General features: G+C 34.4%; 1 protein-coding gene across 1 annotated transcript in view; it reads left to right on the forward strand.

Moving 5' to 3' along the window:
* Positions 1-19218, forward strand: part of ADAMTS19 (ADAM metallopeptidase with thrombospondin type 1 motif 19) — a 250022-nt gene that overhangs the window by 119654 nt on the left and 111150 nt on the right. The window lies entirely within an intron of this gene.

A 19218-nucleotide genomic window follows, 5' to 3' on the forward strand; every position in this document is an offset into this window, starting at 1 on the left:
GCCTTTGTAGTCACAAATGAAATGTTTCTAAATTGATTTGGGATGAGTGTGTTTATGTTTTTATACTTTATGTGTTTATACTTTGAATTTGGTTTCTAGAATTTCCCAGAGAAACTCCACATATGGCTGGAAGTCAGTAAGGGCTACCAAGTAATAAAACGAAGACTTAAGAGTGAGAATTTGAGTAATTGAAGAGAAAAAAAAAATTTACTATTTCAAAAGAATCTTTAATGTAAAAATGTATCAAATTTTCCTTTGGGAAATTGCCAAATAAAAAAATTTCTATGTAATGATATGTAAAAGTATAGATTAGTATCCATAGCAAGAAAGAGGAAATAAATGATTTATACCAACGTTTATGATTCTTTTTCAAAATTATTTTCCTTTCTAAACAATATGCTAAGAGGGTGTGACTTTTTTCTTATAATCAAAATTTTCAACAATAGAATGTTTTTATTGGTATTAAATGTATTGATAGTCATGAACATTAATTTACTGTGATAGAGGCTAAAACTTTATTTTCTAAAACTTTATAAGTAATACCTTAGGAAATTGTTCATGAATATGATGGAGTTTTTTGCGTGCACATGTATACACACATATGCACTATATTTTATATATTTTATATGATCTTTATAAACAATAATTTATTAAAGTAAGAAATTTTACCTTGATTTCAAGCCACACTTTATTACTGATGTATAAATTGTAGTTAGATTACTGTGTTTGGGGGGTGTCCCCAAGACCACCCTCAGGTTCCCTAATTCGTTAGCAGGACTCACAAAACTCATTAAAGCCATTTTACTCAAAAGATAGTTTATTACAGTAAAAGGATAATAGATTAAAATCCACAAAGGAACAGGCATATGGGGCTGAGTCCAGGGGATATATGGCAGAAACTCAAAGTTGTCTTCTCCCTGTGGAGTGGTGCAAAACAAACTGTGAGTTAATTCTCTAAACAATGATCTATGAAACACACACACAAAATATGGCCGACCCAAGAAACTAACCTGAGCTTTGGTATCCAGGATTTATAATAGATGGTAATGTTGGTCATGGAGGCACGACCGACCACAGACAAGGCAGACCTTCGTTCTCCATCCCCTTCAGAAATCAAACTGGCCAGGCCCTACCCAGAGATCATATCATTAGTATAAGCTATCAGGTTTGTCCTAGGGCCCCCAGGTAAAAAAAGACATTCTTATCACAAAAGATATTCCAAAAGCTTACAGATTACCTCCCAGGAGCTGGGCAAAGTCTAGACCTATGTGCAGGCTTTGGACCACCCAAAATTGCAGAGTTAACTTTTGCTGCATAATTGTACAGTATTTTTTAAGTCTTAAGATATATTTACATTAGATTGACAAAACATTCCTAATAAAAATAATAATGTCTTCTTTTATTAGAAGGCATTGTACTAAATGCTGTGTATTCCTCTATAATACAATTTCATAAAAAAGTGTAGCTATCTTTTGTGATTATCATCTTTTTACAGATGAGGAAACTAAAGCTAATAGAGATTAATTTTTTAGGAGTTCTTTTGATGCTAAGAGCATCCTTTTTTCATCAAATATATTTTTAAGATTTCTCTAGTTCTCTTAAAGTAATCTTGTTTTTTCATGCTTTTGAACTGTAAATTTTTTTAGTAGTCAAATGTCATTTTTTTATTATTTCTTCTGTAACTTTTTATGGTTAAAGAAGTCCCTCCTCATTCTAATATTAAAAAAACACATTTTGTCTGCTTGTTTTATATTTTCTTCTCTCTCATCTCTCACTCTTCTTTCTCTCTCTCTCTCTCCTTTTTTTCACCACTGAGCACTAGAAGACCACCTAGAACCTATTTTAGTGTATGTAGTGAAGTTCTCTCCATTAAATTTGATTGTTCATTAACTGCTCAATAAATTGTCTTACTGTTCAGAATGTGGTCTCTGATGATGTAAGGGCTATGCCAGAATGCAGCCCATTGCTTGCTCCATTGAAAAAGTCTTGAAAGGAGGGGGGAAAAAAAGAGAGCAAATACAGTCAGCTCAATTCAACTATGTGCTTAGTGATATAGCTGATTTACATTCTCGTGCCAGCTACTTATCTAGATACAAATCTGTAAAAAAGAGTTCATCTTCTACAGCCAGGGCACAGACCATACTCTGAATATCCCTGCCACATAATACTTACTCTAAGAGAGTGCTACATGGAAGTCATGTTTGAGTTGGTAGAGAGCACAGTATTTTTATTTTTAGCCTAAAAGGTGGTCTGTAATTGAATTGTATACATCTCTTCTCATGTATTTATGAAGTACTTTTAGCTGTAAATTCTGCAACACAATTCTTTGCCAATAATACAAGTCATTTTTTTGTACAAATAGCAGTGTTATAGATTTTGTTATATATATATATATATATATATATATATTTACATATATATCCTATAATAAAACATCACTATATTGAGTGTATCATATATACATAATACATATATAATTTATATAACAAAAAATATAAATACATACCATATATTCATATCACATCCTTTTTTTCTTTATGGCCATAAATAACTCAATCCTCTCTGTGAATTCCAACTGAAAGCAAAATAGCCTCTCATATTGGGCAAGCTCTTACTATAATTTATCCCCAGGACTTAGATATTATGATTATATAAATTATCAGGGAAATAACAATTTTAAAGATAATGTTAGTAATATAATCCTATGAGTATTTATCTGGCCTTGCTAAATCTGGAGATTTATTGAACAAAACTACACTTAGTACATCAAGACCAAAGGCTTCTGTGCCCTCCTGCAGAGGAAAGGTAGTAGTAAAATTAGCTTTATTCTAGAGAAGTTGATTGCCAAAGCTTACACAGCTAATTCAGTGCCCAGGTGGATGTTCAGAGTCAAGTTATCCAAATCCAGAGTTCATATTGTTAGTTACTGTACTATGCCACAAATCCTGAGAGATACTTTTTTTTAAAAGAGAGAGAGTGTATGTACATTAGTGCAGAGGGAGAGTGACCAAGGGGGAGGGAGGGAAAGAATCTCAAGTAGACTCAATATCCAGCTCAGAGCCTGTCGTTGGGCTCAGTCCCACAACCATGAGATAACAACCTGAGCTGAAACTGAGTTGATCGCTTAATCAACTGACCCACCCAGTGCCCCCTGAAAGATACTTCTAGGTACCTTAAATTTACTCAACTTAGTGGTGGGCTAGTTCTGTATTATCTGTCTCTACCTCATCTCTTCAGCTGTACCTCACATATGCTCCCTCTTACTGTCAGCACTGCAGCCACATTATTATCTCTTACTGATCATAATTCATATATTATATCAATAACTATTTCCTACAGGATGTGTTCTGTGTAGGTTGGTCTCTCTAATAAACACTTAATGGCACTATCTCTTTATAAATGTACATTCCTTCACCTATCACAGGCTGTAAGCTCCAAGAGGTAATGAACCATGTCCATTTTTTATTATTGTGGGATTCCTAATGCATTTGATAGTACTTGGGACATATTAGGCATGCAGTAAATATGTATAAGTGAATGCTTTAATATATTAATTTTCATAGTAAAATAGTCTTACACATAGAATGTCAATGAAAATTTGTTAGAGAAAAGATGCTATATGCACAGAGTGTTTACGCTGTTTTTAAATATTGTATGAATCTTTTAATAAGTTATCAGGTAAAGTTTTATAAAAATAATGTGTATTTGTAAATATACCCAAGACCACATAGAATGAGACTTTATTCCATTATGTATATACAGAAATGACTCCCCGCAGCCTAGAAAGGCTTAACCCCTTAGGTTTTCCTATCACAATAATTGGAAGCTCCATCCTTCTAGTTGCTCAGCCAAACACAGTAAAATTATCCTTAGGCTCTCTGTTTCTCACTTTCCACATACAGTCCATGAATGTTGAAGTTGCCTTCATAATATGTCCATATTCTGTTTGTATCTCACTAATTCTACCATTGCCATTCTGGAACAAACCACCATCATCTCTTATGTGGATTATTACTAACAGGGCTCCAGATGCATCAGCTTCTTTTCTGTAACTCAAAACACCCACTTCAAAGCCTTTGCCTTTCTTCTTTAGGTATCTGCTCAACTATCACCTTCTCAGTGAGACCTTTCTGTTAACATTTCTTAAGAATGTTAGAAGTGTAGTTTGTATAACCTCCTTTGCCTTATTGAAGAGCTGAATATAGAAATGTACTAATTTTCTAGCAGAAATGAAAAAATATTCTTCCTACAGAACTTCATTGTTATATCTAAGTAATATGTTGGCATTTATTTTCACATTGAAAATTCACAGGAGGATTCACACTAAGATTTAGATTGAGTGGAAGTTGAAAAGACATTGGAGTCTCCCATTCCCATTACAAATGCTCAAAAATCCCAAAAGGAAAATTTTATTTTTTTATATAAATAGCCAAGATAAAGAGCCAGAAGGAGAAACTTACACATGGTAGAGAGGTAGGATCTTTCCATATAAAAGAGCTGGAATTTCTCATTCACTGGGGTCTAAATTTTGGTACTGGATGGAGGAGCTAAGGGTTGAATGCACTCTGGTAAATGCGAGCCAAAGTTTCATGGCCCCTCACATGGCAATGTGTATTTCCAGTGTCCTGGAAGCAAATAATTTGGTTGAGGACATGGAATGGAAAAAAAAAAAAATTCATTGAGGTGAAACGGATTCTAATTACAGAGCTTCAAAGCATAAATGGACAAATTAACAAAACAGTTAAATAACCACCGTCATAGTAGGGGGGTTTTGTTGTTGTTGTTTTGCTTTTTGTTTGTTTTTGTTTTTTAAGTAGATTCCACACACGGGTGGAGCCCAACATGGGGCTCAAATTCACAACCCTGACATCAAGAGTCAGATGCGTAACCAACCGAATCACCCAGGCCCCAATAGTAGGTGGTTTTACCACAGCACTCTATAACTGTTAGATCAACTGAACAGAAAGATCTCTGTGGAAGAGAAGAGATTTTAAACAACTAGAAAGATTGATATACTGGGCAAATATAAAACCTGCAGCCAATTAATAAGGAAAACCTGCTCTTTCAAACTACCAGATTTTCATGAAGAAGGACCATATATCATTTTTTAGACTTAAAGAAGTCTAAACAAGTGTCCTAAAATTAATATACAAACTTTTCTTATTACAATATGATTTAGTTAAGCAACTGATAACAAAAAGAAAACTAAGAAATGCATACATTAAGAAATTTATAAGCGTACTTTTGAAAAACTCACAGATCAAAGAAGAAATCGTTAGAGAAACTAGAGAACTTAGTTTTAAACAATAACAAATAAACCACTTCACAAGTTTGTAGCATTGCAGATAAAGCAGCACATAGAAGAAAACGAGCAACTTTGAACACATATATAAAAACTAAATTATGAAATTAATGACCTTAAGTTTTCATATTAAGAGGTTAGAAAAATAACAGCAAAGTAAAAGGTATTAGAAGAGAGAAACTGCAAGGAGTAGGAACTAATAAAATAGGAAAATACAATGAAATTGAAAAGCAAAGTCAAAATTATGAAATGCAAATAAAATTGACAAATATAAAATTGATCAAGGAAGAAAATGCACAATTCATCAGTATTAGAAATGAGAAAAGGTGGCATAACAGATACCAAAGGTATTTAAAAGACACTAAGAACATACAATGAATACTATCATGACAAAATTAAAAGCAGATGAAATGGGAAAATTCTAAGAAAACATAATAGAAGGACATAAAGCCCTATAACCATTTAAAGGAATTGTGTCAGTGCATTAAAATCTTCCCAAAGAAAATACCAGTTCAGACAGAAATAGGTTCAATGAATAAATAATGCTAACATTAATATAGTTTTTCTAGAAAATAAAGGAACACTCTACAACTCATTATTTGAGGCTAGTATTAATATAATATAAAAATCAATAAGGGGAGGTGTGCCTCTGTGGCTCAGTCATCTGCCTTCTGCATCTGCCTTCTGCTTCTTAAGCATCTGCCTTCTGCTGAGGTCATGATCCCAGGGTTCTGGGATAGAGACCCACATCGAGCTCCCCGCTACTTGGGGATCCTGCTTCTCCCTCTCCTTCTGCCTGCCACTCACTCCCCCTGCTTGTGCTCTTTCTGTCAAATGAAAAAGTAAAATCTTAAAAATAAAAATCAACAAGTACAATTACGAGGAAAAAAAGCTACAGTCCTTTCTTATCTGAGAATGATGAAAAAATGAAAAAAAGTTTTCAAAATAAAGCAACACTGTAAACAAAGTAATACAAGGGAATAAAGTTGGCTTTGTGGCAGGATAGCAAAGGTCATTTGTCATTTAAAAAACTTAATACCCACATGAACAGATTAGAGGTAGAAACTATAGTATCTCAGTAGATGTCCAATAAGAAACCTATAAGATAAATTTTAATGATACTTTATTTACCAAAATTGATAGGAAACATCATTTTTTTTTTAAAGTGGGCACCATGCCCAGCATGGAGCCCGACACAAGACTTGAACTCACAACCCTGAGAGAAGCACCTGAGCTGAAATCAAGAGTCAGACACTTAACCAAATGAGCCACCCAGGCACCCCTGAGAAGCATCATTCATTAAGAATGATGGCAAAACATTAGAAGTATTTCTACAAAATTGAGAAAATCACAAGGATCTTACTACATCTATATGTGTACTGGAGACCCAAAGCATGACAAAAAAATAAAGAAGAGCTGTAGAGATGAGAATGGAAGAAATGTACCTACTTTAATTTGCAAATAGTATGATTCCCTACAAAAACATAATGTAGAAGTATGGAATTGATTTATGAATTTAGTAAGATTATTAAATATAAGGTAAATATACAAAAATCAGTGATCAACACAAAAATACAAAATGCCATTAACAAAGAGAATACTGTTTACTATAGCAATAGAGACACCAAGTACATAAGAATGAATCCAACAAAAAATATTATTAAATTTGTGTCAATGAAAATAAACCTGTTTGTGGATAAATTATTCTCTTCAGATGTCAATTCTGCTGTAAATGATTTAGAGATTCATGGAAATTCCAGTAAATAGACCCCTACAGCTTCTTATATTGTGGTTGGTGAATATTTTCAAAATTTGTATTTAACTACAAATAGACAAAATAGCCAAAACTTAATTGGAGAAGGTGGAGATGCAGATAGAGGCACAGACAGAGAAGGATGAGAAGGAGAACAATATGGGAATCTTTCCCTAACAGAAATCAAGACCGATTTCAAAAGTATAGTACCTAAGACATTTTGACATTTATACAAATAGGGACGGATATGGGCCAATGGAACAAAATACAGAGTCATAAACAGGTCCATGCCTACATGAAAACCTGATGTTTGAACAAGGTTTTGGCAGATCAGTAGAGAAAGTGGACTTTTCAGAAAAACACGATGATGTAATTAGTTTACTGCACATATAAAAATGAAATTGGAACCTTCAGATTACTTATAAAAATAAATTCTGGATAAAATAAACACTGATATGTCACAGATAAGACTTTTAAGAGAAAATATATGACACTATATTTAGGACTTTAGGATTGAAATGATTTCTAAAACAGTAAATACTTTGGGCCTTCTTTTGAAGGCAGAAACACAAGACCTGATTGAAAGATTTGACATGGATCTTAGAATTGATCACATTGTTAAGATTTTTTATTTGTGTGATGGTTTCCCTTAATGCTTAAGTTGTATTAGACTACATAACATGTATACACACACACAAATATATATATTATGTGTAAATGTATATATAACACACACTTGTTTTCTGAAAATATTTCATAGTTTTAAAAGAAAATTAAAACTAGAAAGAAATGGCAAAATGAGCATTATTTGTGTAATTGGGAAACTCAAGACAACCTATTTAAAAAATGTCCTATTAGAACAAGAGAATTTTTTTGGCCTGTTACAAAAATATATAAAAATTTTTGCTTTTCAGTACATAAGCAGCAGCCACTTGGACACTATAAAGAAAGAAAAAAAATCCATTTATATTAAAGATTGCAAAAGATAAAATAAAAAATTAAAAAAAGATAAAATACTTAGGAAAATACAGAGGAATGTACAAGACTTCTAAAAAGAAGAATTTATATCCACACAGAGAGTCATAAAAGTGGTTTAAATAAATGGAAAGACATTTTCAGGTTTAGGATAGGAGCAGTCAATATTATAAAATGACAATTATCTATATATAAATTTAATGTGACCTGCCCAAAAATGCCCTTAAAATTTTCTTTCTTTTTTTTTTTTTTTGTAATTAGAAATACCAGCTGTATATCCCATGTAGATCAACACAAGAAACTTGTTGTTAAAAAAGAAAAAAAAAAATGGGGAGGAGAAGGGTGAACTCTCCCAGATACTAATACATTTCATAATAGGTAAAACAGTTTGTGTTAGTGCTTGAATAAAGAAATAAGTCAATGGAAGAGAGAGTAAAAAAAATAAACTTATAGGTAGGAAAAGATGTAGAAATGTAGCATATAATAAAAGCTGCACCTATAATCAGTGGAAAGAAATAAATCATTCAGTAAAAATAAATAACAGGAATCTGGGGTGCCTGAGTGACTCAGTTGGTGAAGTGTCCAACTTTTGATTTCAGGTCATGATTTCAGGATCATGAAATTGAGCCCCCCCTCCTTTGGGTTCCATGCTGGTCATGGAGACTGCCTAAGATTTTCTCTTTCCCTCCACCTCTCTGCTTCTCCAATCTCCCCACAAACACGTGCACTCTGTCTCTCTCTCTCAAAAAAAAAAAAAAAGTATATAGATATAACAGGAATCTAATTCTATACATTATATATTACATCAAAACACATGAAAATGATTGCATACATTGATGTTTTTCATTTTGTTGGCTTTTCTTTTTTTGTCTTTTAGTAGGGAATGTCTGTCACTCTAGATATGAAATCTAGAAATATTGAAGGAAAAGTCACATAAAATTAACAACTCAAACATCATTGCAAGGGAAGAAACATGATGGTCAGAAGATAAATTGCCATCAGTGCAAGTATTTGCAATTTGGAAGTATTTTCCTTAGTATTATAGAGCTCTTACAATTCAAAAAGTGACAAAAGCCCCATTAGAAAAAAAATGGCACCACACAGCTCAAGGGGATCTCTCCATGGCTTTAAAACAAACAAAAACTTAGCATCATTCATAGAATGCCAGTTCAGAATAGCAGTTCCCCTTTCACCTGTCAGATCACATAAATCTATAGATTAATCCATATTTACTTCAACTATAAGGACCATTTCTTTCCTTTGGCAGGGAAACTCTTCCTGCCTTCTACCCCATTTTCTTACTTTCTCTCAGATCATTTCTTCACAAAAAAGTACTCTATGGATAGGTTAAATCTCTTAACATATGTTCTCATAAGCTCTCTGTAGTTTTTATTCCTAATTTTTTCACTGTTGTAGGTTTACATTATCTTTATCTCATTATTTGATCTCTCAGTGTCTAATTAGATTGTGGTTCCCAAGGACAGGGGCTGTGTCTTGTTTTGGTTTGGTTTTTTGTTTCTGTTCTTTTTTGTGGCTGTTGTTATTTAACATTGTCTGACACCCTTCCTATGTGCTCGATAAAGAGCTGTTAAGCAATATTTTGATAACAGTGTAAGTGAGTGTAGTGTAGAGCGTTGCAATGTGTGGGGAAACAGATATTCTTATACGTTTTTGAGAGGAGTAGGAAGTGGTGCACTATTTTTGGAGGCCATGTGGCAGTAGTTCTCCAGATTTAGAGGACTGCTTGTGCCTACATTTTCAGCTCCTTTTGCCAGCTTTAAGTATAACAAGTTTTAAAATTCTAATTGAATTGTATTTGTGTTTCTTTGCTGGCTAGAATAGTTGAACATCTCACCTTTTTCTGAGTAGCTGAAGTTGGGTCCATTACTTAAAAAATATGCAGCCTATTAAAATAATCATAAAGAGTTGAAAATGGTCACTGTTTTACATTAATAAAACAATACTTATTTTTTGGCAATTAATATCTGATGGCTCAGTACTTTCTTTTCCTATACATAGAGAATGCCCTTTTAAGGTATGTTGTATTTTTAAATAGTCCAGGGATCATAAGGTTGTGGACAAAACTCTTTATCTTGAGATTGGTATGTGACACCATTTTGTGATTTGATTTTAACACATTTATGATGCCTTATACTTGTAACAGTGTCAAGAAAATAAAAAAGCTCTAGCAGAGTTAAGTATTTTGTTAAGTTGAAAGTGCATTAAGCATATATCATTTATTTACTGATTAAACCTTTCATGTGGCCATTAGATTGCCTACTTTGCAGAGCTGTTGAGTGGATAAAATTACGTAAGTTAGGGGAAATTATAAATCATCTCATTATAAAAACACAGAACATTTTTTGATATGGCCAAAAAAATGCTTATGTGTTTTTGGGTTTTGTTTTACTTGTTGAACCAGTGGGAAAGACTAATCGCTATTACTGAACTTTGGCGTGGAGCCACGGCTTTTCCACCAAGTTGGCAATTCAGGAGTTTGTTCAGAACTGGGAGAATAATGAGGCAATAAATATACAAAGTTAGCTCCTTGAAGGCAATAAATATTTGGGGCACCTGCTGAAGTTTTAAGTATTGCCAGAGTACCAAGAATACAGGTGTCTTGTGAACTAACAAGGCTTTGAAATCAATGACATTTGCTTATATACTCTGCTGGAAACTATGCCTGGAATAGAACCAAGGGTAGGACCAGGTTATAAACCTGTTTCTTCAGACATCTGCATTTCTGTTACTGGCATCAGCTATCAGTTCTTCAGCTGAGACATCTGCAACATGTTTAATTCTTTCTCCCTTTAATTCCTCTCATAATCAGTTGCCAAATTCTACTCATTTTTCAAATGAAAGCTATCCATCTCTCTGTTACTTCTTCTGTCCTTCTTCCAGGCTTGGACTATTGCAATACGTGCTTCCTTGGTCTTTACACTGTAGTGCTTTATCTTTCGGATCTGTCTCACCCATTAGTTTAGAAATCTTTATTGCCCTTTTCCTCCAAATAAGTGAACTCCAAATTCCTTTGCCTTAGATTCATGGGTTTTATAGTGGTCACAGTCTACTTTTCTCAATGTATAATCCACTTCTCTATATCATGAATGTAAATGATCCATAACTTTCAAACTTTCTTTCTTAATGCGTTTTTCTTATTTCAACTCCCAGTCCCGCTGATTTATATCTCTTGCAACTTTACTTATCTGTTAATGGACAAGGCAAAAGCTATCACTTTTTCTGAAATTAGACCTAAAAGTCTGGCTGGAAATATATTTCCTTTTTTAGCTCCTTTGTACTGTTAATTGTAAATACCACTTAATTTCTAATCGATATTGGTTTGTACTGATATTTACAAACCCCTACACACATATCTTACAGAGCAGCAGTCTCTGTGAAAAATAGACATACTGTCTGATACATTTTTTTTTCTCCTCACAGTGTTGAGTGCGTTGTACAACATGGGAACTCAAACATGTGTTTGAATGTGTAAACTTTTGTTGTACAACTACTCGTCTCTTGAGCAGTCCTCTTGAAATTCAAAGTAGAGGATAGTTGAGTTCCAAAAGTAGAAAAGGAGAATTAGTTTGGGTCAAGGAATGCAGTTGCCTTAACTGAGAGGAAAAAATGTGTAGTTTTATAACTATATAAATATAAATATGGCAAAATAGTTTTAGTACCTGATGATATTTTGTATTCCTATATAAAATTAACTATGTGGAAATGCAATAGTTATATTATATGCCAGTTATGATGAGTCTACCTTGAAGTATGGGTACAGGCCTCTCCATCTATTTCGTGTAAGTCCTGAAGTTGTGGACTTGGAAGGGCCAAATCCAGCACTTTTAGCTATTTTGATTATTTAATCTAAAATTCTGCTAATTCTTTTTTTTTAATATTTTTATTGTGTTATGTACTGCTATGTATGTACTGCTATGCTATGTATTGTCACCATACAGTACATTGTTAGTTTTTGATGGAGTGTTCTATGATTCATTGTTTGCATATAACACCCAGTGCTCAATGCAATCTGTGCCCTCCTTAACACCCATCACCAAACTGACTCATCCCTTCATTCCCCTCCCCTCTAAAACCCTCATTTTGTTCCCAGAGTCCATAGTCTCTCATGGTTCATCTCCCTCTCTGAATCCGCTCCCCTTCATTTTCTCCTTCCTTCTCCTAATGTCCTCCATGCTATTCCTCATGTTCCACAAATAAGTGAAACCATATGATGACTGACTTTCTGTGTTTTACTTATTTCACTCAGCATAATCTCCAGTCCCATCCAAGTGGATGCAAAAGTTGGGTATTCACCCTTTCTGATGGCTGAGTAATATTCCATTCTGCTAATTCAGTAAGAAGCTAGCATATGTCCTAGGAGACACCCTATCAAACCAAAATTTGGCTAATCTCTCTCTGCTTGCCAGAAGAGTACCTTTCAGAAGGGAGTAAAAATTTTGCTTTTCATTCTACATTAATGTGCATCTACCATAAGAAAGAGAGGATATATTCTAAAGGATCAGTAAACAAACAGTAAAGAGTAAATGAGAAATGAAGATAAAGGCATTACATCATAATCTAGGATTATTAGGATGGGAATAACAGTAACCAATAACAAATTACTGTAATAATAAAAGACAAAAACTATACCCTTAATTACCCCTAGAAATCCATTGCTCCTTAAAATGTTCAAGTTTAATTATTCTTTAATTAATGTTCCTTGACCTACTAAAATTGTTAGTGGCCACATGTAACTATATTGTATCCTTTACCACACCTTTTAGGATTCCCTATAGCAGAAGTCACAAGTATCTTCCTGTGGCTACTTCCTGTGGCTACCTCTACATGCCTTGGCTAAGGTTAGATACTACTTAATGGGCAAGTGCTAGGGAAAATATATTAGAGAAATAGACCTGGGCTTGAATTCTTGTCATGCCAGCTACTCACTGAATAAACTTGAGGTAAGTCAATGTGTCTGTACTAATTTTCTTCATCCCTACAATTTGGATAAGTTTTCTTTTCAAGGTTCATTGTTCAATTGTTCATGCTTTAATTGCATGGAATAGTGGCTGACACATAATACAGAGTGCATGAATAATAATAATAATTAGAAGTAGTGTGTTTATTTCTATAAATGCTGTAATGTAAAAAGGAGATCTTTGACTCCCATTGGCCATATATGTCTCTCTTCATTCAAGGAACTGATTTCATATTCTTCAGAATTCTTACTGGGTTGGCAGGAAGTGAGGTTATTATGGAGACCCTTGTAGATCACTAACATAGCTTTTGTATTTGATCCATTGTTTAGACAATGATACCAGTTAGAGTAATAAGTAGTTTGTCCAAGTTAATAATCATAATGGGACTTCAGCCAGTACAGATGTGGCAGCATTCCCGCAACAGACTCTCTCCAAATGTAGGTTTGGATGTCAGAGTGAGTAGGTGGAAGAAGGGAAAAAATCACCCAGCTAATGAATGGTCTTATAAGAATTGGCTTTCTGTTTGCATTTCTCTAATGTATCCTGGCAAATGTGTGGTCCAGGGCCAGGCAAGCAACCTTCCTTGAGCAGAACATCTGTAGACTTTTCAGGCTTATAATTCCTCTAAGTTAGGAGGAGGCCACATTAGTTTCAACTTGCTGTCAAATTTACAGACTATTCAGTTGCTTCTATGATTCGCTATCAGCTGGTAAGTCTGTAGACATTTATTTAATGTCAAAAATTCTTGTTGTCCAAACACTTAAATTCTAGATGGTGAGAGTTTATATGTATTACTTAGAATTTGCCAGAAATTGAAGGTAGTTCTGATATGTACACCTGCCATATATTTGAAAACCACCGAAGTTAACAATCGTGGGAAATATATGCTAGAATTTATTGAAGGCCCCTTTATACAGCAAGAAGGTCTTAAAATCTGGGTTGCATTTGTAAATATAGATAATCTGGGGGAAGCATTCTGTTAAGAAGGGACTGTACAAAATGACTGTTCCAGTGAAAATTAGATTGAAGTCAGTTTACAGATCACTTGAAAAATAAGATAAAAGCTTGGGTTTTTGTCCTACAGATCATGGCTTCTTATAATTTTGAGTAAGCATCATCTATAAAGTAAATTAAAAAATAATTTCTTAGGCCTTATCTCTAGATAGTCTCTTTCAATCCACTGTGGCAGGACCCAGAACTCTGCATTTTAACTAACCCAACATCAGCATGCCCTAGGATTTTGATGTACGTGTTTCATTATTCCCATTTTCAGTATCACTGCTTGCCAAGGAATATTAAAATATTTTGCATGGAGGCAGGTGGTACCCGGGTGGTTCAGTGGGTTCGGCATCTAACTCTTGGTTTCGGCTAGAGTCATGATCTCAGGGTCATGAGAATGAGCCCGTCTTCAGGCTTGGCACTCAGTGGGGAGTCTCCTTAAGATTCTCTCTTTCTCCTCTCCCCTCCCCCATTCACCCTCTCTCTATCTTAAAAAAAATTGCCTAGGAAACTAGTTTTTATATTAATATATTCATAACAAGCTAAGGCAATTAAGGCATGGTTTAATAAAGCAAGAAGTTAAGAGGCACGAGGTCAGTCAAACATTACAAGAGTCCAGAAGTGAGAATTAGCGCTTGTCTTGGTTGATATAATTAGTTATGGAAAGGGTGGGATAGGTGGGAGAGCTTTAAGGAATACAGAACTAACAGGATCCAGGCATGTGTTCACTTCCTAAGAGCAAAGGATATTGTGTCCTAACCCCAATAGATGGTAAACTCCTTGAGGGTAGGAACTGGATCATTAATACTAATTTTTATGAACCCAACTTGGTATAGGACCCAGCATACAGCACATTTTCAACAAGTATTTGTCCAGTTCCTAGATAAACCTGGCTTAGAATGTACAGTAAAATCAAAAGGAATCCCTCTTTTGGTATCTCTCCTTTTTTTTTTTTTTTTTTTAAATTTTAACTGTTGCCAGCTTGCTTTGCTTTGACTTTTGACCTCCAACAGTGGTACATATTTAATTGTTTAATGAAGAATGAACTTTAAATGATTAAAATTATTTAAAATCTAAAAAGTAATAAACATATTTGGATTTTTTTTCCCATAAGCAGTGAACTTACACCAGACGCAGCCACAGAATTGTATGAAATTGTCATTTCTTGGAAATAGAATACAGTTCCACTTAGACATTGTGACAGTTTGTTTCTTTTTTAAAAATAAAATTTTCCTTATGATATATGGACTTTTGGTGTGAAATAATACCTCATGACAAATTATTTAATATATTTAACACAAAAAAGTTTACTCTTCTAAAGAACTACTGTTTACAAATCTGATCCTTTCTGAATTATGTAAAATATGTGAGTGAGTTCATAAATGTTCTCCTTTCTAACTCTTTAAACATCAAAAGGGACCATCTTCAAAATCCAAATGTTTCTCCAGCTTTCCGCAGGATATCACAAAACTTCCTGGCAGTGACTTTTAAACAAGTTGAGAAGTTTTATAAGATAAAAATATTTTTTCAGTTGACTTGACAACCATGTACAATGTTAGTGGAGAGTTTATTTGCCCAAGGCTCTTTGTCAAAATGAATTTAAACTGAGATTATTAAAATGTAGCTCAGTTGCACAGTACAAGGAGAGGTGTTGCTAATGTCTTACTTTTAGAATATTTTCCATATAATGCATGTGACTTGGTTTTAGAACTATATATGTGGAGGTGTATTTCTGCTAACAGAGAGTAGACATTTAAAATTATTCAGGAAACAAAAAATAAATCGTACGCATAAATGGAAAGTTTTGATCCACTATAGTTTGGTTGTCTAGAGATCTCTCTGCTTGACCATCAGACTGCCTGGCTCTGAGTCCCAACTCCACCATTAACCTCTGCACATTCTTCATGTAGAGAATAGAAGTCATGATAATAGAAACCCAATGGGGATATTGTGAGGATTAAGTGATATGATCATCATAAATGATTAATACAGTGACTGGTACAGATAAAAGTTCACAGTTTATTTTATTTCAAATCTGTAGAATCGGAACTAAGCAGTGTTTCCGGATAGTTCCAGATGTGTGGTTAAAAAAAAAAAAAAAGATGCCCATCCCAGTTTAATGATAATCTTCTATGTTACAAGTTAAATAGCTTTAGGAAAATTGAACTAATGGTAAACAATGTTTGAATCATCCCATCTCTCCATGGCTAGAGCTAATTGCTTACATGAGAATCAGGATCCCAAAAGGAAAATGATCATCTGGATGAGAAGTTGTCATCTTTCCAATTTGGAAAATCACGTTATACTACTTTGGGAAAATGTCCAAATTGCTAAGTCTTGGAAACAAAACCTCTCCTTCTCTCAAATGGACATATTATTTAAGAAGTTTTATTGTTTCTGAAAAAGACCAGTTGCCTTTCAGAAGTAATAGTATTTGTGTACGGTTTGAAAGACTGTACCACCACAGATGGAAGAGCTGAGCATGTTCCAAGGGGCAAGTGGCTGTTGATAAAACAGGGTCACCCAGCAACGTGTGCTGCAGCCAGAATTCCTCCCTGGTGGAGGTGACATGGTGATCTTGGCAAGGACTGCATCGGAGCCATACTGTTAGAAATGCATTAAGGCATTTTATTCAATTTGTGAGATTCTACCTCGTTTACAGTTTCTTTTTTTTGGGGGGGAAGATTTTATTTATTTATTTCACACACACACACACACACACACACACACACACACAGTACAAGTAGGCAGAAGGGCAGGCAGAAGGAGAGGGAGAAGCAGGCTCCCTGCTAAGCAGGGAGCCTGACACTGGGTTTGATCCCAGGACCCCAGGACCATGACCTGAGCTGAAGGCAGATGCTTAACCGACTGAACCACCCATGCACCTCTGCATTTTCTTATTTTAACATCAGAGCAAAACAAATTCTTGCCGTTATTCTTTATTTGGTTTTCTTTTAAGTCTACAACTTCCTGCAAAGCAACTTCCACAAATACCGCAAATTGCACATCATTATGTTTACCTTTTTGTGCTTTTTGACAAGTAAGAATGATGAGATTTCTCTGATTTCTTGTCCCCATAAAAAGAATCATCATGGCTTCCTACTGTATTCCAGGCACTGTGCAGGCATTTTACATCATCCTCATGTAATTTCCCTAACAACCAGTTAGGAAAGTATACTTCATAAGTGAGGAAACTGAGGCACATTTATTTCTTTGTTATTATTTGCTTGTTTCAAGTTCCATGAATAAGGGGATGGGAGATACAGAATTTACATCTCTTTCAACTTCAACATCTTTCACCATGCCTCTCAGTAACTAAACTGGTCCATACCTACTCCATATCATCTCTTACTTTTCCTCTTTATTGTCAAGGTATGAAAAAATTTAGCTTCCTAATCTGTCAGTCATCATATTAATGTGTGTTGATACAGATCATATTTAAAGACATTAATTAGAATAGGAGTGAAAAATATGGTTCAACCTAGAACTGAATTTTTCTAACACGAAAATATGGAAAATGATATCCAGTCATGTATTTATAGTTTTATTTAGACCAGAATTTTGGGAGTCTTCAGAAGTTAGCAAACACAGTGATTTCCTCATTCATTATTTTTAACTCAGAAATTAATTACTATTCTAGCCATATCATTTTCTTCTTTCAAAAAACATAATCAGTATAACAATTTTGATTCAAAGTTTTAATTTATCTCAATGAAAAAGCAATTTGATTGTCATGAAAATTCTTATTTTGATTTGAGAACACATAGGTAGTCCAGTTGTGATGTCCCTTGGCAGCTTTTATAATAATTCTTTTATTAGCATTTTAAAATATAATGTAGTTATTTTAGCTATTTGCTATTTTTATTATGAAAGACTATTTTATTATCTACATCATACAGAATGAGAAAAGGGAACCCTTGACTATCCTGCCATTATTTCAAACTTGGCTTTTACAAAACTGAATCTTTCCTCTTCCTGTGTCTTCACTATTAACCTTCATTATAAGAATTCAGTGGAGATTATATGAATGTTGTCCTGCAATAGAAGTGGTTCTATCTGGTGACTTGATTCAGAATCTAAGTCAGTTTATAGAGTATCATTCCAGTATGCCAGGATCTTAAAGAGATGAGCAAATTCTTGCCCTGAAGTAGTTGTAGCATTAACCAGAAGTTAAAATGGATAATGCAACATAGAAAATGCTCTCTCAATGTTGTTCACAGAATCCAATGGTAGGACAAAGAGCACACATACATATGATGGAAGTCAGTGAAAGAAAACCTCATGAGGGTGATTGACAGTATCCTTGAAGATCAAGTAGAATTTATCCAGGCAAAGGCATTGAAGGAGAGGCACTTTGGACAGGGCAGGAGAGGGAGTGGAATTTGTCCATGCCAACTGTGTCACGGCCAGTCCCATGATTCTAGAGCCAGCCATCTCGCTTCAGACATCCCCACTTTCCACTCTCTCACTGTAGAACCTTGGGAAATTTATTTCTCATCAGCAAAAATGGGGTTTTAACAGTCCCTACCTTAGAGAGTCATTTAATTCACACTTATAAATCCCTTTGTATGGTGTGTGACACAGAAAATGCTAAATGACAATTGTAAAATAATAAAAGAATATACTGTTTGGGACACTAGAAATCATTTGCTGAAAAGAAAATGCAGTAAAGGATTTGGAACAAGACAAAGAGACTTTGTACCATGTTAGAGAGCTGGGAGGTGCCATACAGGTAATGGGGAAGTCGAGGCATGGCAGTGGATTGTGTTTTAAATAGACTTCACTGAGGCAGAGTAGGAAAAAAGAATGTTGGTAAAGTTTAGAGGCACGGAACCCAATAATGCTGTAAAAATTGTTGAGACTAAATACTTTATAATCCTTTTTAATAGTAACAAAGGAATTGGAAGGAGGTGACAGATGAGAGAAATGTTTAGGAAGTAGAACTGGCAGGGCTTGCCCTCTCACACAAGAGTAAATAAAATAGCCTGGGGGATGATCTGAGAGAAGGGATAAATCACCTGAAGGTTTTTGATTTGGCAGACTGAGGGGCAAGTGAAGGCACAAAGAAGAGAGTGAAAGAAAAAGAGAATACAGAAGTAGAGGTTTGAAAGAGAAAATATGGCAGTTTTCCACATAATGAATTTAATGTTCTCCTATTACACCATTTGGAGAAAAGTCAGATTTTTAAATAGAGTTTCAACTTAAAGCAA

The sequence above is a fragment of the Lontra canadensis genome, unplaced genomic scaffold (assembly GCF_010015895.1).
Source record: "Lontra canadensis isolate GAN:19392208 unplaced genomic scaffold, GSC_riverotter_1.0 scaffold5, whole genome shotgun sequence".
Classification (NCBI taxonomy): domain Eukaryota; kingdom Metazoa; phylum Chordata; class Mammalia; order Carnivora; family Mustelidae; genus Lontra; species Lontra canadensis.